General features: G+C 34.3%; 1 protein-coding gene across 6 annotated transcripts in view; it reads right to left on the bottom strand.

The window, feature by feature from the left end:
• The window catches only part of SUPT3H (SPT3 homolog, SAGA and STAGA complex component), a 592076-nt gene that overhangs the window by 190185 nt on the left and 376513 nt on the right, over window positions 1-25378 (bottom strand). The gene's annotated exons all lie outside the window — the stretch shown is intronic.

Below are 25378 nucleotides of genomic sequence, written 5' to 3'. Positions count from 1 at the left end.
TTTGATTTCTTTCAAGCAAAAAAACTCTTTGACGCTCAGCTTCCTGAATTCCATTAATGCACCTGAAAATAATTTTATGAAATTTTATCCTTCATACCCATATGAGCAATGGTTTTACTCAGTATCACTTGTTGAATAAGTATATTATTAATCTAAGCTCCCATGCTGGTATGACTTGAAATAGGCCTATTCAGAAGTTAAAAAGATCAACAAAAACAGTAGCTGTTTCTAATATCCAAAGGAAAAAAAGTACTTTTAGCTTTGGCAAATCTTCAGTAGGCAAAGGATTCAGTCCATAAATCATAATACTGGACTGCATTAATTTTTTTCCACACTAATCACACGCACACAAAAAGTTAACTGTATCTGCAATGCACAACACAAAACATACTGCATAAAAAGTTACAGATTCCTCCCACCCCCAAATGCTCACTTGGGCCTTTCCTGCTACAGAGACTAGAGAGTTTTCAGGAATTCAGAAGTCCTAGAAATATAATCTTACTTGAAACTGACCTGGAAAATATAAGAATGTGAAAAATGATAGTTCTATTTTTCTGGCAAAGGCAAAATCAGTTTCTTATTCTGATTAGTTTGAGGGAACATAAAATGCTTATACTTCCATCTGAAAAAAATCAAGATGCTGGAGAAAATGCTACAAAAATGCATCTGTAATTTCTTCCAAATTTGATCATACCATGCTGATTGTACCAAACCCACTCTATCCAATCTGAAATTACTATAAAAATATTTATATTCAAAAGCTATCCGTGAATGCATCTCTTTCTGAAAGTAATACATCTAACACACACTCAACAATATCCTGATGAAAAGCTCTTTAAAAGAGGGTACAATGTTTTTGGTTATCTTGCCATTTGTATAAGACCAAATAAAATATCTTTGATGAACAAACACAACTCCACAATTATTTTTCCAACTCAGTCTCTTCTTCCATATATACATATTACAAAATAGATTAAGCTCTCAGTGTGTCAACAACAGCACTCACTTTCCAGGCTACTGTGGCTGGCACAAAAACATGATTCTATCTATAAATATATATATTTAAACCATTAATTATTTAAAGAGAAATCTTGAAAGAAAGGTTTTAAAAATACGTGGAAAGTGGGACAGAAGGACAGAGAGAGAGATGAATGAAAATTTTGAACAGGGAAGATTTATTTTTATATAATAATATAATTATAAGTATATAATGTTTATGTATATAAATATAATAATAAATATATAATAATAATAATTATAATAATAAATTTATTTATTTTTTAAAGACTGGAAAACATTAGAAAAAATGCTTTTAAGTACACATAATTTTTGGAAAAAAATTTCTATTCCTATCCACAATTCATGCAATCACTTTAGAAAGGAATATAAGTGTAGCCACAGAGGGTCCCAGGAGATAGAAATGTCAAGAAACATTTCCTAATACATAGGGCAATGTGCTGAAAATTGGAAAGCATTATATAAATGAGGTGCCATTCTTTCTGTTAAGAAGGCATTTAATTATATGATCCAAAATAGCTTCTCAAAATTTAAAACATCATTTCCTACTATTGATATTTAAATTTTTGTATTTCACAACACCATGACTGGTAGGATCTATTATATCACCATTCAGTATTCATTTAATAAATATTACTTTCCTTGTGTGGATTTCTGTGCTAGCTCTCAGGAGATATTCAAAATTCAGCTAATCTTTGCTATCAGAGTCTACAGTCTAGTAGGGACATAAAACAAAAGCACAAATAAGTATAAGTATAAATGACTACATATATGTGAAGGTAGTATATGACTTACCTTTGAATCCATGAGACTTAATGACTAACATTATATGACTACAAAATTTATGCTTGTAATAAGACTATGATAACTATAATCTATGATAAGCAAATTAGAAAAGAATAAAACAAATATTAAGTGAGATTGCAGGCCATTCATGATCCAAGAGTGGGAGGCTGGGTGTGAATACTGAGGGAGGCTTCCTGCAAGACATGGCCCTGACTTGGACTTTAAAGAAAGGACAGCTAAGGAGAAGGGAGACAGAGAACACTAGGAACAAAGGGAAGCAAGTATGGAGATGCTCTGCATGTACAGGGGACCTCCTAGTTTGACTGAGATGTAGAGTGCTGAGAGGTCACTAACATTACATAAGGTTAAAAAGGATGAATGACTGGATTTCAGAAAGCTTTGAATCTTGGGCAAAGGAGTTTGAACTTTATTTAGTAGGCAATGGAGAGTCACTGAAAGTTTTTGAGCAGAGGAATGACATGAATGACATGATCAGCATGGGGAAGATGGTTATTAATAAATCAACACAAAACAATAGCTTTCAAATGTTGTTATGCATTTCTATGATATAGGAGCTGAATATATGATTTCCTATCCACCCCTCCTCAATTGCTAGTGCCATCCTGACCTAAATGATCACACATTTATTTTTATTTGTTGTATTTTCGTATTTATTCTTTATTAAACCCTTGTAAATAAGGATGGATTTATTCTTTATATGTGCATTTGTATCCCAAGCACCTAGCACAATGTCTGGCTGGCTGGTTTAGGAAATACCCTCTATCAATGAAGAATAGCACTTTACTTGAACTTTATAATCTTAAAGAATGTCTAAAGCACTATGAGCTTAAGTGATTTTCCCAGAGTCACAAAACCAGTATGTGTTAGAGGGAGAGTGAGCACTTAAGCCAAAGTCCTTCCTGGCTTCAAGACTGATGGTCTATCAGTTTCATCAGCATCATCAGCATTATCACTCATTATCATCATTACTATAATTTATTTATAGAGTGTTTAAAGTTTTGCAAAGCACTTTACACTTGCTTTTCAGGAAAATTTCACGGAAACCTGAGAGACACTATTAATTATTCCCAAGTAAAGAGTCATTAAATGACTTGTCCAGAATCACACAACTGGTAAATATCTGAAGGATTGGAACTAAGGTCTTCCTAACTCTAAGGCCAGCTCTTTTTCAACTCTGTCCCCTAGCTTATATATGTCTATAAATTATATATTAATACAAGCAACAGTAATATAGGTCAGAAATACATCAGGATTACTAGCAAAACTGCAAAGTAGTGTGTTTTGATACCTTCAGTCATAATTCATGGTTCAACAAGGTGTTAAGGTTTAAATTTTTTTCCTTTAAAAGCTTATGAAAAAGATATAATAAATATTATTATTCTAATTTTAATATAGAGGAAAATAAGGATCAGAGAGGATAAATAATCACATAGCTACTAAGTGTTAAAAACAAGATAACAACAATAATAATAATAATCAAATTTTCATAGCACATTAAAATTTACAAAATGCATTATATATGTTATCTCATTTAGTCCTCACAACAATATCAGGTGAGTGCTATTATTATCATCATTTTAAAATGAGATAACTGTGTCTTACTTAGAAAGGCAAAGTGATTTTCTCATAATCTAAAAGCTAATAAGTGTAATTCGCACTCTGGTTTGCTGAATCCAGTGTTCCTTCTTCTAGACCATGGGCTCTGTTTTATGAGAACCATTCTGAAACAATTCCAAAGTTACAATCCCTGCATCTCACATAGCTCTTTCTCATCTCATTCCTACCCTAGGCAATGTGCCCAGCATTCTAGAATAACCTCCTTTAGCCTGTTGCAATTTATTGTAATATAACTATTACAATTTAATTATCTAACTGATTAAAGTCACTCATACTAAAGCAGGAGCAGCAGAGAAACTCATCTTTCCAAGGATTATTTGTATTTTTTTTTTAAACAAAAGAGATTTATTGTATGTCCTTCACTTACTCTAGGTTGCTGCCCTCAAAGTCCTCGGTTCCTCTATTACCATGTTAAAAAGGTAGCTTGGTATGCATCTTTTGAAAAGTTGTCAATCCTTGTGTAAATGCATTTGATGTGGGGGAAAAAAGCATTATAAACTTAAAATAAATGTCCTGGGAATAGATGATGCAAAGGATGGAGGATAATGCAAATCAGGAAGAACTAATTTCAAATCTATCCTCAGACTCTGGGCAATTCACTTAAACCCTATTTGTTTCAATTTTCTCATTTGTAAAATGAGGATCATAATAGCACCTACTTCCAGATAACTATGAAGTGCTTATCCCAGAGTCTGGTTAAATGCTATCATTATTTTTATTATTATTGTTAATTCATTGATGCCAAATAAGACTGTTGGAAACAGTGTTCTGAGAATTATTTACTGTCAAGATTCATATCCTGAAAATAGGAGACTGGAAGTAGAGGTCCTAAAATAATAGTCAATAGAGCAAGGTGAATATTTCTATAAATAATTAATGAAGAACTAGAGCATTTAGTATTTTGCATATTATAAAGAAAGTAGTATATATTATAATTATATTAAAAAGCTAATAAGCAATGACTAGGGAAAATGATATTTTAAGCTTAATCACTAGTTTATTGACTTTATGAAGTTAACATTTTTAGCTTAGATGGATTAAATTATGTTTAACAGTAACCTTACAGTAATTCTTTTAGCAACTTTAACAAATTATAGATCCAGTAAAGAAGTATTTATTTATTCTACAGTGATTGCAATTCACTTTGTTGAATTCAGCTTTTGCTTAATAATTTTTCCATTGTTTTCAAAATAAACGAATGGCAATACCCACATTTTAGTAAATGTTTAGCTAAAGACTAAGAAAAATGTTCACTAACAAACACAAAAATCCCAATTCTTCAAGCATATTTAAAAATCTTTATTTTAGGGTTGTGAGCTCACACACACACACACACACACACACACACACACACACACACACACCACACACACACACACTGGTGCAGATGATCCTGGACAGTCTCTGAAACACTTTCAGACGGTCTACAAATTAAAAAAAAAAGTTTGAGAATTGTTGCTTTAAATCATCTAGTATAGGATGAACATCATCATAAAAGTAGTTAGAAAGGAATTTATCACAATCAACTGTTCACTTAGTTTCTTACTCACTCCAAAAGTACCATCAAAATTGGTAGTTGAGGCAAAGTTTGAGAAATATTTTGCCAAGAGAACATTTGCTAGGAGAAAAGAACACATGGGGAGAGGTAAAAGAAAGCAAAATTATACCTTTCCTGATTAAGTATGCACTTAATGTAAGTTTTAGTACAATTTCTAAGTCCCTATGTTAGGCAATCCAGTATGTGACCTAGTAATCAGTTTGTTGTTGTTTGTCCTTCTTTCTCTAAGAGGATCTTGATGTCAGGGAGATGATGTCATGACATGAAAGTTAACTGGATTAAGTGAGGAAAGGCTGTGCAAAGTCACCAGCCTCACTTACCCCTCCAGAGCCATCTGGGTCCAAAGGCCAGATGTTCAGGATGTTTGGAGATGGCTCTGCATGCAGAGGGAGACCTGAACTTTTTAAACTAAGGTCTTCAACAACTCTAATCAGAAGAGTCATCAGGGCATAGGATATTGAACTTACACTAAGGTCTGGGTTCAAAATTTCCTCTCCTTTGTAACTCTGGGTAGGCATAATATTTTTAAGATTTACAAAAAACTTTTCTGTGAGGAAGGTAGCACTAGTACATTCCCATGTTTTGCAGATGAAGAAACCAATGCTCAAAGATATAAAATGAAATATTCATGGCCATGACCAATATATTCTTTAATACACCAAAGACTTATTTATGATAAATGTTAAATATATAAAACCTTTAAGGAACTGACACTTGTTTATTCAAGTTAAGAGCCATTCTCTGTGGCCAAAATAATTAACCATGTAAAAATATTAAAAATTTCTAGTGATTAAGAGAAAATAAATTAAAACTAAGATTCTGGTATTCATCAAAATGATATAGATAATAAAACTTGATACTAGTATACCAGTATGCATAATGAGTATACCAATATACTATTAGCGGAGCTATGATTTGGGTTTTGCAAAGCAATGTGTAATCGTAAAAAAAGTAGTTACAAAAATGGTTATACTTAGTAATGATATTAAATATAATAATACTATTAAAAGGAATGCAGTTTTAAAACCAATTCCTGTTTTTACCACCCCAACCCCACAAATGAGAGATATCCAATGATTGAGAAATGACAGAATAAATTTTGATATATGAATGAAATGGAAAATTATTGGGCCATATGGAAAAACATGAAGACTTCAAGATATATAGGAAAATCTACATTATCATGCCAAATGAAGAAAACAATACCAAAAAATACATTACTATGTAATTAACAACTATATAATTAAAGATAATAATAACAGCAACAAATGCATGTTAAATACACAGGAAAAAGAAGTTCAAAGGGGGTTATGGAAACAAGCAGGAGGATTTGGTTACTAATCATGTTAAATGCAATATGTTCATTTTGTTTTAGGTTCAAAAATTAGTAAAAAACCAAAGTGTACACACACATAGATGATTATAGGATCATAGGATCATGGATTCAGAGCAGTAGATAAATTCAGAGGCCACTGAATCCAACTTACTCGTTTTCACAGATGAAAAAACAGAGGTACAGAAAGATTCAATGGCTTTTTCTGGATCATAAAGTTCACCTATGAGGTGATCTTCCTGATTCCAAGTACAGTTCCTCAATCTCTTCACCAACTTGCCTCTTTTATCATTTACAATTTTTTGTTCATTTTTATATGCTTTTGTTTATAAATTAAAACACATGTAATTTGTCTAAGGAAATTAAAATTTATTTTAAAAAGTAATACATCATATAAGCTGATACTTCTGTAATGCTGTAAGGATTATGAAATGAATGAATAAATAAAAATGGACTTAAAGTGCAGAGAAAGAAGAAAGTATTTTTTAATTTGTCAGAGTGACTAAAACAGTATTTTTCAAAGGACTTTGTGCAATTCCCATCTCTGCTGGAACCTTTAAAATAGGGTTGTTTAAGATGATACAGATATGAGGCTGCCTGAAGGTAAAAAACCTGGGTCATATAATTTGTGAGGGTTTTATGACTTTTGGATCATATACCTGATAGTCATACTTAAATTTTACATCAAACTAGATAGCTTTAGAAATGAAACCACTCAGGAATACAGGATCTTAAATAAATTTCCAAATCTTAGCGCCTGAGTCATTTAAAGATATACATACATGCACACATACATATATATGAAACTCATGTATACATATATTATGTATTTTGTGCATATGAATATATATACACATATACATGCACCTGCTCTGTATTTTTCCAGGTGTCCCAAAAGCATCTAAAATCCAACATACCCAAACCAGAATTCATTGTTTTGGCACGAAAACTTATCCTCCTTCTAAATCTCCTGCATCTGTGGAGGTTTCAATTCTTCCAGGCTCCCAAGTTTGCAACCTTACTCTCTCTTACCACATCTATCTAATACTTTGCCAAATTTTATTGTTTCTTTTTTTCACAACGCTTCATAACTCATCCCATTCTTCTCTACTCAAATAGCCATCTCTCCAGTTCAGATCTTTATTGTCTTTCATCTACACTAGTACAAAAATCTAACAGTTAGTCTCCCTGCCTCATCTCTCCCAATTCTAATTCATTCTCCATATATTGACTAAAATGATTTCCTATAATGCACATATGATTTTGTCACTAGAATACTGCATAAACTCCAAGGGTTCTCTATTTATTACCTCTCAAAATAAAATATAAATTTCACTGTTAAACCCTTCACAGTCTGGTTCCAATTTATCTTTCCAGTGTAATCCTCCATTAGCACTCTCTTTCTATGGTCTAGACAAAATGGATTTCTTGCTTAAGGTGACACAGAAAACTCCAATTCCTATTTCTAAATCTTTGTACTAACTTTTTTAATGTCTGGAATGGACTCTCTTCTTACCACTATGCTCTTAGAATACTTTGTTTCCTCTAATTTTTTTTTTTTTTTATTTTGCCCAAATGATCTCCCAGCTGCTTGTAGTTTTCCTACTCCCTGACCTTGTGTTTATTTTATATATGCATGGATGTAAAAGTTGTCTGGACAGAAATGAGTTCCTTGAAGTCAGGAACTATTTTATTCTTGTCTTTGTTAAATGATTGACTGAATCACTGGAGATAATGAAGAAAGGTACCGAAGTATAGAGAATGAAAGGCAAGCAAGGTCATGACAAATGTCCCTAATATTAAAGACTTCAAGAAGAAGTAGGGTTAGGGTGGAATTATAATCTTAGTAAAGAGAAAGATTTGGAAAAGTTTTCATTGAAAGGAATGAGCTAGAAAATCTGAAAATAATTAAAATGACTGCCACCAAGTAGTGAGGGTCAAGCTGAGATTAGGTAACACTAGCAGGGACTGGACCCAATCCTCATAATTGCATGAATTCTTCCAGTAGTGATCAGAAGCTCAGAATTAGAAGCAGAGAGGCTGGATGATGGGACTGAACCAATAGTTGAAGCTTGACAAACAAAAAGAATCCTAGAACAAGAAGGCAAGAGAGTCAATGTAGTAAGTAGTTCCTAAACTATAGCATCAAGGCTGTGAAGTTAGGAAAGTAAAGTCAGAGTAGGGTTGATGGCTGGGAGAAGAGGGAAGATGAGATTCTCCACTCTGGCCACATCACTTTAGGACTCTTCTGATTTCTCCACAGTGTACCATGTCCCAGGAACCTCCTCACTGGGAAAATTCAGCATCCTGTATGATCCAATCAGCTTTGGTACTCACGCCTCATCAGTACTGTCTGCCTTCCTGACTGGAGGGCAGAGCCTTAAACTCTCAACCCTTCATTTAAGTGGGGTTCTCAGCACAGATTCTCCTCAATTCTCACCTGACTCTACCTCTTTGGTAGTTCTCAGAGCTCCACTATGCCCTCCCTTACTTCCCATAGCTTTTCAGCTTCTTTTTGTGTATTGTTTTTCATCTGTTAGATTCAAAGCTTCTTGAATGCAGAGACTATGTCCCTATCTTCCTTCCTTCTTTCCTTCCTTCTTTCTTCCTTCTTTCCTTTCTTCCTTTTATGTACTTTTTTTTTGTATTTCTATTTTTTTACTTCAGTGTTTTATCAGGGTCTGATACATGCTTAATAAATTATTACTGTTGAGATTGAGTTGAAGAAAAATAGTTTTCAGAATGAGGAAGAAAGAAAGATAAAATGGTAAGAGATTAAAATCAGAGAAAGAAATAACAGTTTCAAATTGTAGTGTTGGGTAAAACCTAGCATGATGATGAGGCCTAAAGTATGACAACCTCTTCAGTTGGCATAGTCCAATGAAAATGGAGACCACAGAAGTTTAGTGAGTGACCAAGGATTCTCAACATCAGGGGGTCAAACTTTTCTGGGTCTCTCAATCAATCAGCAACTGCCAGATTAGATTATAACTGAGGAACATTTAATAAAATAAAACTATATGATAGATAATGTTAATTTGTGGTTTTCTAAAGAAAGTCAATATATAGTCCACAGTGATGGATTCCTTTTTATTTGAGTTTGATACTAAGGAACAACATTTAAATCCAAAGGATGAGAATTTTCTCTACAGAATTCTTAGAGAATTCCTTAATTGGGGTTAGAATAGAGAATTTTCTAAATAGCAATTAGCTACTAAGTACCTTAAGAAAAGAGAGAGGTAGCCACCCACTCTAGAGTAGCAAATGCCTACCATGACAGTCTAGATAAGAGTGATAATGATGGATGGATGGAATCCCAAAGCAGGAGAGAAGTAGCATGGCACAGCTAAGAGAGTGATAGAACTTAAAATTAGGAAAAGTTGGACTCAAATTTTGTCTCTACTACTTTCTCACTATCTGACCTTAGGGAAATCACTTCACTCTGAACCTCAGTTTCTTGATCTGTAAAATGAGGACTTTGAATTGGATAGATTCTAGGATTCTTTGCAGTTGTAAATCTATGCTGAGAGATGGTAACAAATGATCTCTAAACAGCCATAGAAATAAATGAATGAAAAAGCATTTATTAACAATTACTGTGTGCTAGACTCATGCCAAATGCTGGAGATACAAGTACATGCAAGAATGACAATCTCAGCTGAGTTTACATTCCAAAAGAAAAAGAAAATCATGATAATCGGTAAGTGTCTTGACCTCAGAAGTCAGAAAGATGACTGGATAAGTTTTAGGGCACTTGTTTGAAAGGTCCTCACCAAGAATGATAATGTTGATTTGTAATGTAGTAAGGAAGATGCCAACTCCTCCCAAACTCTTTAAATAAGACACAGACCCTGCCCTTAAGTAGTTCAAAGTCTAAGAAGAGAGGATAAGAACTATGCATAACTACCCAAATAGTACCATAAGTACCAGGAAGAGATAAGGGAAAAGGAGAGGACCAGACAAAATGAGGAGAAATCTGAGGAGAGGCAGATTGCTTTCAGCTTGAGGAATTAATGAAGGAAGGCTTCCTTAAGGAGGTGACATCTGGAGTTTGAAGGAAGCAAAGAATTACAACAAGCAAAAATGAGACCAATCTAGGCATGGGGATAGTTTAAGGAAAGGCACTAAGATCTGACAAGACAGGATGATAGTAAGGGATTGTGAATAGTGTAGTGTGGCTGTAAATTAGAAAAGTGATGTCTTCTTCAATGTTCCCCCTTCAATCCAGGCATTTTGCCAGCATCTCCTTTGAACTTCTGTTATTCTCCTTTGCATGATGATTATTGTACTCTTTTGTTTCCTTAATAAACTGAAAGTTCCATAAGAGTTATGTCTGTGACAAATATATTTTTGAATATCTAGTACCAAATACACTCCTTGCACACCTTCACAAATGCCTAGGAAAGAAAGAAGGAAAAGAAGGGAGAGAGAATACATGATGGAAAATTGGGGAGAGACTTATGTCTCTATATAGCTCTATAGCTAAAATGTAGCACTTCAAAAATGTAAAAATCAATTTAGTTTCTTCTACCATATCATCCACTTCTCCTTAGCTGACTAGTATTTCACTGTTTTAGATATCTGAAACAAAACAAGTATACTATGTAAATTGATAAAAGCTGTTCCCAGCATTTTTAGAGTCTCATTTAAATTCCTCTTTTTGGATTGGTAAGTCAAATACAGTTAAGTAGAATTTGAAGAAGTACGATAAAGCTATAATTATCAGCATCACATGATTCAAAGAATCCATTTTTATTTATGTATTTTTAAAAGAATTACAAAACCACAGCCAATGGAAGCTTGCAAAGCTTATGGAGAGGCCCTATAAACACTGACTATATATTTACTGTAAGAAGAAAGCAAGCTAGACATGGGACTAATTCTCCAGTTACTCTATTTAAATGTGAAATTAGGAGAAGAACAAACAAGAATCATTTGAATGTTTTCTTTTATCTTGTTTTGTATATGAGTTATTTACAAGCAGCTTTCAAGTTTAAAAGTAAGCAAAAATATGCCTTGATAACATATTCAAAAGTTGAAATTAGTATGTAGGTAATAAAAATACAACATTGGGTTACTTAATCTCTTTGTGAAGTCTGGTGAAGCGCACAGCGTCCTGAGGATAATATTTTAAGTGTATGAAATGAAATACATAGATTACAAAGAAAAACAATTATATTGAAATAAAATTCTTGTTTATGGACTCCAGAGAAAGAATTCGTGGTACAGTGCCTCCTATTTAAAATGAAACAACACTTTTGAAGAAAGAAAGGATTCCACTTTTATTTATTTTTTTTTTTAATATAAGGCATCATTTGGGCATCAAATAGCTATGAAAAATCATTGATTTACATATACAACCTATGAAGAAACATCCTGATATAGTGGAAAAAACATTGGTCTTAAAATCTGCAAACCTAGGTTCAAGTACAAATCCTTTTAAGAAATTATTTTAATTTCCTTATTATTATTTTTTTTTTTTTTGGCAAGGCAATCAGGGGTGACTTGCTCTACATCACACAGTTAGTAAATGTCAAATGTCTGAAACTAGGTTTGAAGTCAGATCCTCCTGTGGAGCACAAATCTAATTACTTACTAGTTGTGTGACTGAGAAAGCCAGTTAATTTTCAAGCTTCAGTTTCTTCATCTGTAAAAGGATACAGTTTGCTTTAGAGGGTAGATATGAAAATGTTTTGTAAAGTTTAAATTGATATGTAAATATTAAATGTTCAAATGTTTCTATGTTATTTTAAAATAACCTTATACTTAAATGTGTTTTGTTTTTTAAAATCAGTCTTGGGCTGCTTATATGAAATAATGCAAAATCAATAAAATAGAACAAAACTATAAAGATGATAGTCACAACAATGTAAAGGAAAATAATAGTAAAAAGCAACTGGATGCTGAGTGAAACGAGCAGAACCAGAAGATCATTATACACTTCAACAATGATACTGTACGAGGATGTATGCTGATGGAAGTAGATTTCTTCAACATAGAGAAGAGCTAATCCAATTCCAATTGATTAATGATGGGACAGAATCAGCTACATCCAGAAAAGGAACACTGGGAAATGAGTGTAAACTGTTATTTTTACCTTCTGAATCCAATTCTTCCTGTGCAACAAAAAATTCGGTTCTACACACATATATTGTATCTAGAATATACTGTAATATATTTAACATATATAAGACTGCTTGCCATCTGGGGGAGGGGGTTGGGGGAGGAAGGGAAAAAATCTGAATAGAAGTAAGTGCAAGGGATAATGTTGTAAAAAATTACCCATGCATATGTACTGTCAAAAAATGTTATAATTTTAAAATAAAATAAAAATTAAAAAAAAAAAGCAACTGGAATCAGATTAATTTCATTGAATAACACTAATTCCAGAGAACAGAGGATTTCTTTTCAATAAAAAAAAGGAAAGCTAAAAGTATAGTATGTTGCATATGCTACCAGATTTAGTAGCTCTATCAGTCAATAAATATGATTGACTGGTTATACTTAACTGTTTTTCTTTGCTAAAAAAGAGGTTTCAGGTTTTCAGTGTGTGTGTGTGTGTGTGTGTGTGTGTGTGTGTGTGTGTGTGTGTGTGTGTGTGTGCACATGCACACCTGTATGCATGCACATGTATACAGGGAAGGGAAATATATTAGAAAATGATTGAAATGTAGAAGAGAACCAAATGAACAAAAAACAAAAAGGAATTAATAAAAAAAAAAAAACTCAAGTTCCCAAATCTTTTACTAGCCCACAAAACTTGCCCTAATCCTTTTGCATACTAGGCAAGCAGGCATCCTAATGAGAACATGAGTGTGAGAAAATAAAAAGGAAAAAAAAAAAAAAATTTTATCTTAGCCTACACTCAAAGTTACTAGCCAAAACAAAATCTTCATGAAAATTTAATAGGCAAAAGACTGGAGAGATAGGGTTATTTGTGGTAGAACCCATGACTGGTTTTTCATATGAAAGAAGATTGATTTCATTTCACCCTATGCCTGATTTTGATAGGGACCAAATACAAAGGCTCCATCCTAACATTCTAGGTTATGTATGAGAAACACTTGATTATATTTGACTAAAAACACCCATGTGAAATTACATTCTTTTGTAACTTTTGTAATTTAGCCACCATATATTTTCTCACTACTCTCCACTCTTTTATGCTCTGAACAACCTAGCCCCACCCCTCATCTCACCATATGACATGGATCCTGGGGCCAAGGATAGAAGGAGCCAAGAGCGTATCAAGGCAGGAGTCTTAGCAGCAGCGACATGCAGCCCAGGAACTGGGAGACAGAACTTGGGAGGGATGAGTGGGAGGAAGAGGTGAGTGGGGACAGTCATTAACAGATACTTCACAATAATGTAATAAATAAATAGGAAATGAGGTGAGTCTTTCTGTAAATTTGTCTTTGATGCGGATTACTCACCCTTTGGCTTACAAAAGAAACTTCACAACTAAATTTTTCTGACACACACAAAAATACATCAAATAGCCATAACATTCTATGTCCTTAGAGTCCTGTCTCACCACCTCTAGGAGGGAGAAGTCTAGCTGTGAAAAGCCATTATGCTGTGGTTGTGGCTGTGACATGGTTAGGAGTAAACCCCAAAGATTAGGTTATACTAAGGTTTCAGTGCATTGACACTATTGTTTCCATTTAATGGTGTGACTAAATTCCCAAATGATCTCTTTGTTATTGCTGCATATAAATTCATTTAAATCAGCTGCGTTATAAGTGCTATTTAAAAAAATGATCATCTTGATTTTTGTTTTTTTTCATATTGTTTGACACTATGGAGAACAGAAGTTCACATCTGGTTTTTCTGTGTACAAAGTGCTTGCAACACTTTGTTCTTCAGGGTTCTTATGGACTAAAAAGTATAAACTCATGGTACAGATTGTTTATATAACTGAATTAAAAGGATATACAAATGTGTTAATGATAAACAGACTTTTTCTCCTTGACAAGGCAGAGGTCTTGGGTTCAAAAGCCGCCTCTGTTGTTACCTTCATGATCCTAAGCAAAAAATTTCTTTTCATAGTCTCAGTTTCCTCATCTATAAAAGGAGCAGCTAGAGAAGGTGATTTCTAAGGTCTTTTTAGATCTAATTTTTATATTCCTAATTGTTCCTTCTACTCTTAATTTTTTTTTTTTTTTGTACACAGGAGTTTTCTTACTGATTTTTGCTGTTAATATAGATTTGCTAAAGAATGACTAAGAAGAAAGAGTACTGACTCTGATGTGTTTCCCAAAGTCAGATCAATAAGCATTTATTAAGTACCTACTATGTGTCAGAAACTAAGGATATAAAGCAAGAGGAGGAAGGAGAACTTATATGTAAAACAAGAACTCAGGGGAGATCCAATAGAGGGCCATGATCTGAGCAGTAAAGGGCAGAGTAGTCTTCCTTGGGACTTTTGCAGAAAGCAGAGATGGACACAGTATTGGGAGCCTAAGCTGATTTCAGTGCCCGAGTCTCTGATACTTCATGTGGAAGACAGAACTATTTGCACATATTAAAAAGCAAGAAATGTAAGAAAAGGAAAATATCTGGAGAGATGGCAAAATAGGTGTATTTATATATAAGCCAAAGAACCATAATTAAAACAATAGGAACATGTTGGGAAAAAAATAATTAGGAATCATAGTTGGCACTATCATAATAAGAGCTAACATAAATTTAATACTTTAAAGTTTGCAAAGTACTTTAAAAATCTTATCTCATTTTGAACTCATAATAATCCTTGAAATTAACAGCATATACTATTGTTGCTGTTGAGTCATTTCAATGATGTCCAGCTCTTCATTTGGGTTTTTTTTTTTTTTTTTTTCATTTTATTTAGGGGCAAAGATACCAGAGTGATAGTTTATCATTTCCTTCTCCAGCTCATTTTACAGATCAGGAAACTAAAGCAAAGCAGAGTTAAGTGATTTGCTCAGAGTCACACAGCTAGTAAGTTGTCTAAGGCTGGATTTGAACTCAGGAAGATGGATCTTCCTGATTCCAGGCCCAGTACCCTATCCATTTAACCATCTAGCTGCCCCACAGATGCTATTATTATCTCCATTTTAAAGATAATGGAACAAAAGCAGGTAGAAATTAGGTTATATATGCTGATTCACATAGCTGGTGTCTGAGGCTAAATTAGAACTCAAAACTTGCTGACTCCAGAGTCAGTGCTCTATTCACTGATTGCTTCATGAGTTTTTCCATGTGCCTGCCCAGGGCGGGGATAAAAGGGGATGGAAGAGTACATACTGCTGCCATAGATTTATTAACTAGGAGTGAGATGAAAAATTACAAGAACTAGAGCTAGAATGAACCATAGATCTTAACTATCCCTACCCCTCATTATGCAGAGGAAGAGTAAATTGTGGACCTCAGAAGTGTGGAATTATTGACCAAAGTCACATATGGAGTGTAAGTAAATTCAGAATTCCTTACCTAGGCCTTCTGCCTCTGAATTATGAGTCTTTCATAACACAAGGAGTTACTGTGGTTTAGAAATGCTGAAATGGACCATAGAGAGTTATTCAGAGAGAAGGCAAATAAGCTGCCATTGATGTTATGACTGCCAAGATTGGCTCTTTTCAGGACTTTCCTATGACTAAGCACAGAGAAGGACAAAGGGGAAATAAGAACAGGAGCTGCTGCCATGCTATCCTAGAACTGGGATAGAGAAGAAATCAACAGGCAGGAGAATCCAGGTCATGCAACCAAAGAAAAATTACCTGGAGGTTCCCCCTTGAATCATGAAAACTGGCAAAGATGAGAAGAAGATGGCATTAGCTTTGCCAAACTCATACCAAGCCATTTTGAAACCTACCATTAAGCAAGTTCCAAATCTATCTAACTGTACAACTGTCTTCTTCACAAAAATAGATACTTTACCAAATGATTTAATAAAATGTAGGTTAAAATACACCTAAAATATTTCCCTGATCTAACACTTAGTCAAAAAAGGAACCAAGGTTAAGACTTGTTATTGCTGAAGTTAAGATGGCTCCTATGACCATCACTTCATTTACTAGATGTTCACTAACCAATGCTTAAGAATGTGTTCTAGAATTTTGCCAGAAATTGAAGTTAAACTTATTTTTCTATATTGTGCAGACTATTCTCTCCCCTTCCCATTATGACACTTCAAAAAAAAAAAAAAAAGACACCCCTCAACAATTTTGTCCTCTATGATCTTTCAAATATCCCTGAAAATGGCTCAGAAATCATAGCCATTAAAAAAAAAAATTGAGATTCCAGGGTTCTTTCATTATCCATGGTCGTAGTTGATTTGGCTCAAGCTACTTTAATTTTTAAAGGAACAGTACGCATTGCTTTACTATCTCCTATTAAGAATAGTTACCAATTCTTTTTAAATTTGTTTGGTCCTTTACAGGACAGTCTATTTTTCTTGGAAAAGAAAATGGAAGTAAAATTAAAATTGTATGTTTCAGCAAATTGTACATTTCAGCTTTTTCTTTTTGTAGTTATTAGACTATTTACCTCAAGAAGACTTAATTGTCTTCTTCCCTCCAATGGAGCAAAAACCATTCTTCTTCTTGTCCTTTACTATTCTTAATGGCATTGGCTTATTTATAGGTCTAGCACTTTTTTTTTGACACTATTTTTACAATACTATGCCACACTTCTGTATTCATTCCCTATTATCTGTTCTTATTTGCATTATCTATTTATCTTTTAAAAATAAAAGTTGGAGGGTTCCGGCCAAGATGGCGGCGTGGAGGCAGACAGCTGCTTGAGCTCCTCGTTTTCTCTCAGAACTTACTTCATGACAAGCCTCTGACTTAATGCTTGACCCAGAAAGAAATCCACAAATTATCACCAAGAGAAGACATCCTTGAAAGTCACCAGAAAAGGTCTGTGTTTGTTCGGGGGAGGGTCAATCAGACTGGGCGCAGACTGAGGGCAGACAGCCAGAGCAAGACAGGCAGCTCACACAGCTCAGACCAGAGGGGGAGGGGTGTGATCTCTGCCATTTCTGTGAAAGGGCTTTTGCCCCAGTGTGGATGCTCTGTCTTGGCAGCAAGCCAGGAATGGTGGAGAGGGTGTAAACACCAGAGGTGAAGATTAAAACCCCAGAAAGCCAGCGTCTCTCAGAGCCCGGCCACCCCCAACCCCCACCTGGACTGACTCGGTGCGTTCTCGGAGCCTCAGAGTGCAGACTCAGTACAGTCATTGCTGTTCTGTTAGTGGCTCTCTGCTGCCCTACCCCCAGTCTGTAGAGGAAGCCCATTAATACCATCCAGCCCCATCCCCCGCAAAACAGACCAATTGTTTCTCTTGTCAGTTTGTTTTCTTTGATTCCTACTCTGACAAAATGAACAAAAAATTCAAAAGGGCTCTAACCATTGACAGCTTCTGTGTGGAGAGGGAGCAGACTTCAAATGCTGAGGAGACTAGGAACAGACTGTCCCCAGATGTATCCCCTGGGAGGGATATAAGCTGCCCCTCAATACAAAAGAACCTCATAGAGGAAATCAAAAAGGCTCTCACAAGAGAGCTGGAAGAGAAATGGGAAAAGGAAAGGGAAGCTTGGCAAGAGAGCCTGGAGAAGTCATCCCATGCATTCAAAGACAGAGTTGATATAGAAATCAAATCATTGAGAAACAAGATTAGTGAGCTGGAAAAGGTAAACAACTCCAAGGAAAACAGGATTAGTGAGCTGGAAAAGGTAAAGAACTCCAAGGAAAACAGGATTAGAGAGCTGGAAAAAGAAATCAGCTCTCTAAAAAATAAAATGGATAAAATGGAAAAAAATTCCATAGAAGATAAAAACTCAATTGGACAATTACAAAGAAATATAAAAAAAGTGAGTGAAGAAAATACATCATTGAAAATTAGAATGGAACAAGTAGAAATGAATGACTCAAGGAGAAACCAAGAGGGAGTCAAGCAAAACCAGAGAAATGAAACAATTGAAAAGATTGTCAAGTACCTTACCAGAAAGACAACAGACCTGGAAAACAGATCCAGGAGAGACAATTTGAGAATAATCGGACTCCCTGAAAAATGGGAGGAAAAAAAGAGCTTGGACACCATTTTCGAGGAAATTATCAAAGAGAACTGCCCAGACGTTTTGGAAACACAGGGTAAAATAGACATTGAAAAAATTCATCGATCACCTACTGAAAGGGACCCTAAAATCAAAACGCCAAGAAATATAGTGGCCAAGTTCAAGAACCATCAGACAAAGGAAAAGATATTGGAAGCTGCTAGAAAAAAACAATTCAGATATAGAGGATCAACAATAAGGATAACACAGGATCTAGCAGCGTCCACATTAAAAGAACGCAGGGCCTGGAACATGATATTCCGAAAGGCTAAGGAACTTGCTATGCAGCCAAGAATAACTTACCCAGCAAGAATGAGCATCGTTTTCCAGGGAAGAAGATGGACATTTAACGAAATAAATGAATTCCATCTATTTTTGATGAAAAAACCAGACCTACATAAAAGGTTTGATCTTCAAATACAGAACTCAAGAGATTTCTAAAAAAGGTAAAAAGAAATCTTGAGAACTATACTTCTGTCAAAAAAATATGTAAAGAACATATGTACAATTTGTCTTAGAAACTAGAGGTAGAAAGGAGATTATATCATAAAAAAGTATAAAGTGGTGGTACTACATCTCATGAAGAGGCAAAGGTAACCTATTATATCTGAGAGAAAGAAAGGAGGGAGATGAACATAGCGTGTATCAATAGACGTATTCGATTTATGGTGAAACTTCTTCCACTTCATTGAAAAGTGAAAGGGAAGGAGTAAGCTAAGGGGAAGGGAATACAGTAATTTCGAGGAAAAGGGGTAAAATAAGGGGAGGATCTTTAAGGTGGGGGAGGGATCCTAAAAAGGGAGGGCTGTGAAAAGCAAGTGGTGTTTACCAGTTGAACACTGGATAGGAGGGTAAAAGGGAAGGAAAGGGGAAAAGCATAAGCAGGGGTTAATAGGATGGCAAGCAATATAGAATTAGTCCTTCTAACCATAAATGTGAATGGGGCAAACTGCCTCATAAAGAGGAAGCAGTTAGCAGACTGGATTAAAAGTCAGAATCCTACTATATGTTGTTTACAGGAAACACACCTGAAACAGGATGAGACATTCAAACTAAAAGTAAAAGGGTGGAGCAGAATCTATTATGCTTCAGGCAAAACCAAAAAAGCAGGAGTAGCCATCCTCATCTCAGATCAAGCAAAAACAAAAATTGATCTAATTAAAAGAGATAAGGAAGGGCATTATATCCTGCTAAAGGGAAGCATCAATAGTGAAGCAGTAACAATATTAAACATATATGCACCAAGTGATGCAGCATCTAAATTCTTAAAAGAGAAATTAAGAGAGCTGCAAGAGGAAATAGATAGCAAAACTATAATAGCGGGAGATCTCAACCTTGCACTATCAGAATTAGATAAATCAAACCACAAAATAAATAAGAAAGAAGTCAAAGAGGTAAATAGAATACTAGAAAAGTTTGATATGATAAATCTTTGGCGAAAGCTAAATGGAGACAGAAAGGAATATACTTTCTTCTCAGCAGTTCATGGAACCTATACAAAAATTGATCATATACTAGGGCATAAAAACCTCAAAATCAAATGCAGTAAGGCAGAAATAGTAAATGCATCCTTTTCAGACCATAATGCAATCAAAATAACATTTAATAAAAAGCCAGGGGAAAATAGACCAAAAAATAATTGGAAACTAAATAATCTTATACTAAAGAATGATTGGGTAAAACAGCAAATCATAGACATAATTAATAACTTCACCCAAGAAAATGACAATAATGAGACATCATACCAAAATGTGTGGGATACAGCCAAAGCAGTAATTAGGGGAAGTTTTATATCTCTACAGGCCTACTTGCATAAAATAGAGAAAGAGAGGGCCAACGAATTGGGTTTACAACTAAAATTGCTAAGAAAAGGAACAAATTAAAAACCCCCAAACAAACACAAAACTTGAAATTCAAAAAATAAAAGGTGAGATTAATAAAATTGAAAGTAAAAAAACTATTGAATTAATTAATAAAACTAAGAGTTGGTTTTACGAAAAAACCAACAAAATAGACAAACCCTTAGTAAACCTGATTAAAAAAAGGAAAGAGAAAAAGCAAATTGATAGTCTTGAAAATGAAAAGGGTGAACTCAACACTAATGAAGAGGAAATTAGAACAATACTTAGGAGCTACTTTGCTCAACTTTATGCCGATAAATTCGATAACTTAAATGAAATGGAAGAATACCTTCAAAAATATAGCTTGCCCAGATTAACAGAGGAAGAAGTAAGTAGTCTAAATAGTCCCATCTCAGAAAAAGAAATAGACCAAGCTATTAACCAACTTCCTAAGAAAAAGTCCCCAGGACCAGATGGATTTACAGGTGAATTCTACCAAACATTTAAAGAACAACTAACTCCAATGCTATGTAAACTATTTGAAAAAATAGGGATTGAAGGAGTACTACCAAATTCCTTCTATGACACAGACATGGTACTGATACCTAAACCAGGTAGATCGAAAACTGAGAAAGAAAACTATAGACCAATTTCCTTAATGAATATTGATGCTAAAATCTTTAATAAGATATTAGCAAATAGACTTCAGAAAATCATCCCCAGGATAATACACTATGACCAAGTGGGATTTATACCAGGAATGCAGGGCTGGTTTAATATTAGCAAAACTATTAGAATAATTGACCATATTAATAATCAAATTAATAAAAACCATATGATCATCTCAATAGATGCAGAAAAGGCATTTGATAAAATCCAACATCCATTCCTACTAAAAACGCTTGAGAGTATAGGAATAAATGGACTATTCCTTAAAATAATAAGGAGCATATATTTAAAACCGTCAGTAAACATCATATGTAATGGTGATAAACTAGAACCTTTCCCTGTAAGATCAGGAGTGAAACAAGGTTGCCCACTATCACCATTACTATTCAATATAGTACTAGAAACTCTAGCCTTGGCAATAAGAGCCGAGAAAGAGATCCAAGGAATTAGAGTAGGAAATGAAGAAATCAAATTGTCACTTTTCGCAGATGACATGATGGTATACTTAGAGAACCCCAAAGACTATGCTAAAAAGCTATTAGAAATAATTCAGAATTTTAGCAAAGTCGCAGGATACAAAATAAATCCACATAAATCCTCAGGATTTTTATACATTACCAACACAATCCAACAGCAAGAGATACAAAGAGAAATTCCATTCAAAATAACAGTCGATAGTATCAAATATTTGGGAATATATCTACCAAAGGAGAGTCAGGAATTATATGAGCAAAATTACAAAACACTTGCCACAAAAATAAAGTCAGATTTAAATAATTGGAAAGACATTCAGTGTTCTTGGATAGGCCGAGAGAATATAATAAAGATGACAATACTCCCCAAACTAATCTATTTATTTAGTGCTATACCAATCAGACTCCCAAGAAACTATTTTAATGACCTAGAAAAAATAACAACAAAATTCATATGGAAGAATAAAAGGTCGAGAATTGCAAGGGAACTAATGAAAAAAAAGTCAGAGGAAGGTGGTCTAGCTGTACCTGATCTAGAACTATATTATAAAGCAACAATTACCAAAACCATTTGGTATTGGCTAAGAAATAGACTAGTTGATCAGTGGCATAGGTTAGGTTTACAGGGCAAGATAGTGAATAAAAATAGCAATCTAATCTTTGACAAACCCAAAGATCCCAAATTTTGGGATAAGAATTCATTATTTGACAAAAACTGCTGGGAAAACTGGAAATTAGTATGGCAGAAACTAGGCATGGACCCACATTTAACACCACATACTAAGATTAGATCAAAATGGGTCCAAGATTTAGGCATAAAGAACGAAATCATAAATAAATTGGAGGAACATGGGATGGTTTACCTCTCAGACTTGTGGAGGAGGAAGGAGTTTGTGTCCATGGGAGAACTAGAGACCATTATTGATCACAAAATAGAACATTTTGATTACACCAAATTAAAAAGTTTCTGCACAAACAAAACTAATGCAAACAAGATTAGAAGGGAAGTAACAAATTGGGAAAAAATTTTTACAGTTAAAGGTTCTGATAAAGGCCTCATCTCCAAAATATACAGAGAATTGACTTTAATTTATAAGAAATCAAGCCATTCTCCAATTGATAAATGGTCAAAGGATATGAACAGACAATTTTCAGATGATGAAATTAAAACTATTTCCACTCATATGAAAGAGTGTTCCAAATCACTATTGATCAGAGAAATGCAAATTAAGACAACTCTGAGGTATCATTACACACCTGTCAGATTGGCTAAGATGACAGGAACAAATAACGATGAATGTTGGAGGGGCTGTGGGAAAACTGGGACACTGATGCATTGTTGGTGGAGTTGTGAAAGAATCCAACCATTCTGGAGAGCAATCTGGAATTATGCCCAAAAAGTTATCAAAATGTGCATACCCTTTGACCCAGCCATACTACTACTGGGCTTATACCCCAAGGAACTACTAGAGAAGGGAAAGGGTCCTGTATGTGCCAAAATGTTTGTGGCAGCCCTTTTCATAGTGGCTAGAAGCTGGAAGATGAATGGATGTCCATCAATTGGAGAATGGTTGGGTAAACTATGGTATATGAATGTTATGGAATATTATTGTTCTATAAGAAATGACCAACAGGAGAAATACAGAGAGGCTTGGAGAGACTTACATCAACTGATGCTGAGTGAAATGAGCAGAACCAGAAGATCATTATACACTTCAACAATGATACTGTATGAGGATGTATGCTGATGGAAGTGGATTTCTTCAACATAGAGAAGAGCTAATCCAATTCCAATTGATTAATGATGGACAGAACCAGCTACATCCAGAAAAGGAACACTGGGAAATGAGTGTAAACTGTTATTTTTACCTTCTGAATCCAATTCTTCCTGTGCAACAAAAAATTCGGTTCTACACACATATATTGTATCTAAATTATACTGTAATATATTTAACATATATAAGACTGCTTGCCATCTGGGGGAGGGGGTTGGGGGAGGAAGGGAAAAAATCTGAATAGAAGTAAGTGCAAGGGATAATGTTGTAAAAAATTACCCATGCATATGTACTGTCAAAAATGTTATAATTATAAAATAAAATTAAAAATTTAAAAAAAATAAAATAAAATAAAATAAAATAAAATAAAAGTTGGTGGTGAATTCTCAACCCAGCAACTAGTTGCATTATTAGTGAGAATCAGTTCCAGAATAGAATTTCTTCTTGTCAATCCCTTTAATCATTAAGATAAATCAAGAAGTTATTAATGGTTCTGCTTGGGCAGATATTAATAATTATGACAATGACAATAATAATATTGACACTTACATAGTGCTTACTATGTGCCAGACACTGTGCTTTGAACTTTGTTGTTTCATTTAATCCTGACAAGAAGCCTGGGACATAAGTGCTATTTTGATTGTCAATTTAATAGTAGAAGAAAGTGAGATCATGTGCAGATTAATTTCAGGATCAAATCCATTTGAGAATAAAGAGATTTTATGTTTTCTTATTCAAGAAGACATGTACCAAAAAAGAATCTTAACAACCTGGTGAAATCTCTGGAGGTGATAGGGACAAGGAGAGAAAAAGGGCTGGAGGCAGGGTGGAGGAAGGTGATTTCCCCCCACCCCCAGTGAGTGAACAGTTTAAGTGTGTGCTTTGGGTGGAGGAGGAGCAAGAGGAATGGGATATTGGAACCCCTGGCTAACTTATTCCACCACAATGTGTACCATGGGATGCAAATCAGCAGGTGATATGGATAACTATTCCAGTTTCCCCTCCTAGAATTAAAAACCTATTTGAAAGCCAAAGACAGCTGCAAATTGGGATTACAGTAGTGTAATTACTAACAGCACAAAGGAGATTAGTTTCTGTCAGCTTCTAATCATCTCAGTGTGTCCATCTCATGAAGAACTGTGATCATTTGTATATGCTTCTTCCTAAGGTTGTCAGAAAAAGTAATACTTATTCAAATTCTGTATCCAAAGATCGCTTGCATAGGAAAACCAATATGTATATGTGTATATATATATATATATTGTATATAGACTTTATCAAATCAGACTCCAGATATGTAAAACTAAAGGGTTCAGTTCCCTGGAATTAGACATTAGGCTTATAAAGGACTATAAAGTTGTGAGTACAGGAAGTACGAAGAAGCCATAACACATATCATATATGGAAATAATCCATAGTAGGATGTCATGGCAAGGAAGTTAGAAAATTTGGATTTCAGGATTACTGTTTTTATTTGTTATTAAATATTTAATAATTATAATAAAAACTCATTTTTATGTAGTACTTAAAGCTTATAAAAAGCTTTGTATGCTGGATGCCAAATAGGATATATGTAATTACAACATCGCTATTTACCAAAGAACATGTTCTATTATTGAACTACTTTTGTAGACTTGATGGTCACATGGTTTTTCTGCAAAACAAGTAAATCATAATATTTTAGAAATGGAAGTGAGTATGATCTTAGAGACCATATATTCTAATCCTATGATTTTACAAATGACTAAAGGAGGTCCAAAATGGCATAGTGCCTAGGCCAAAGTAACATTTGGTGATAGAACTGGATTGAGAATACAAGCCTTTCAATTTTTATTTCTTGGGATCAGAAGATCCAAAAGGTGTTAGAACAAGAAAGATATCTATAAAAGAAAAATGGGAGAAAAAAGTTCAAGACATTTTGTAGGACACAAATTAGTAAAGGATATTTTAAAGTTAAATAAACAAAAAACACACCACAAGATCTGGTTCACTTAAAAAAATTCTAATCCCATTAAATCAGTATTAATTTAAAATGTTTCTACTAAGACTTAGGAAATCATTAAATAGGATCTAACTTTTACTAATTCCACATATTTAAAAAATAGATATTCTTTAAGTGGACCACTAGGCTCATTAAGGCATCCAGACTATGATACTAAATCTGAGATATAGTTACATATTTTTTCTATGATATGATATCATAGATTTA

Source organism: Sminthopsis crassicaudata, chromosome 4 (assembly GCF_048593235.1).
Source record: "Sminthopsis crassicaudata isolate SCR6 chromosome 4, ASM4859323v1, whole genome shotgun sequence".
In the NCBI taxonomy this organism is placed as follows: Eukaryota; Metazoa; Chordata; class Mammalia; order Dasyuromorphia; family Dasyuridae; genus Sminthopsis; species Sminthopsis crassicaudata.
This window is presented reverse-complemented; position numbering and strand designations above follow the sequence as displayed.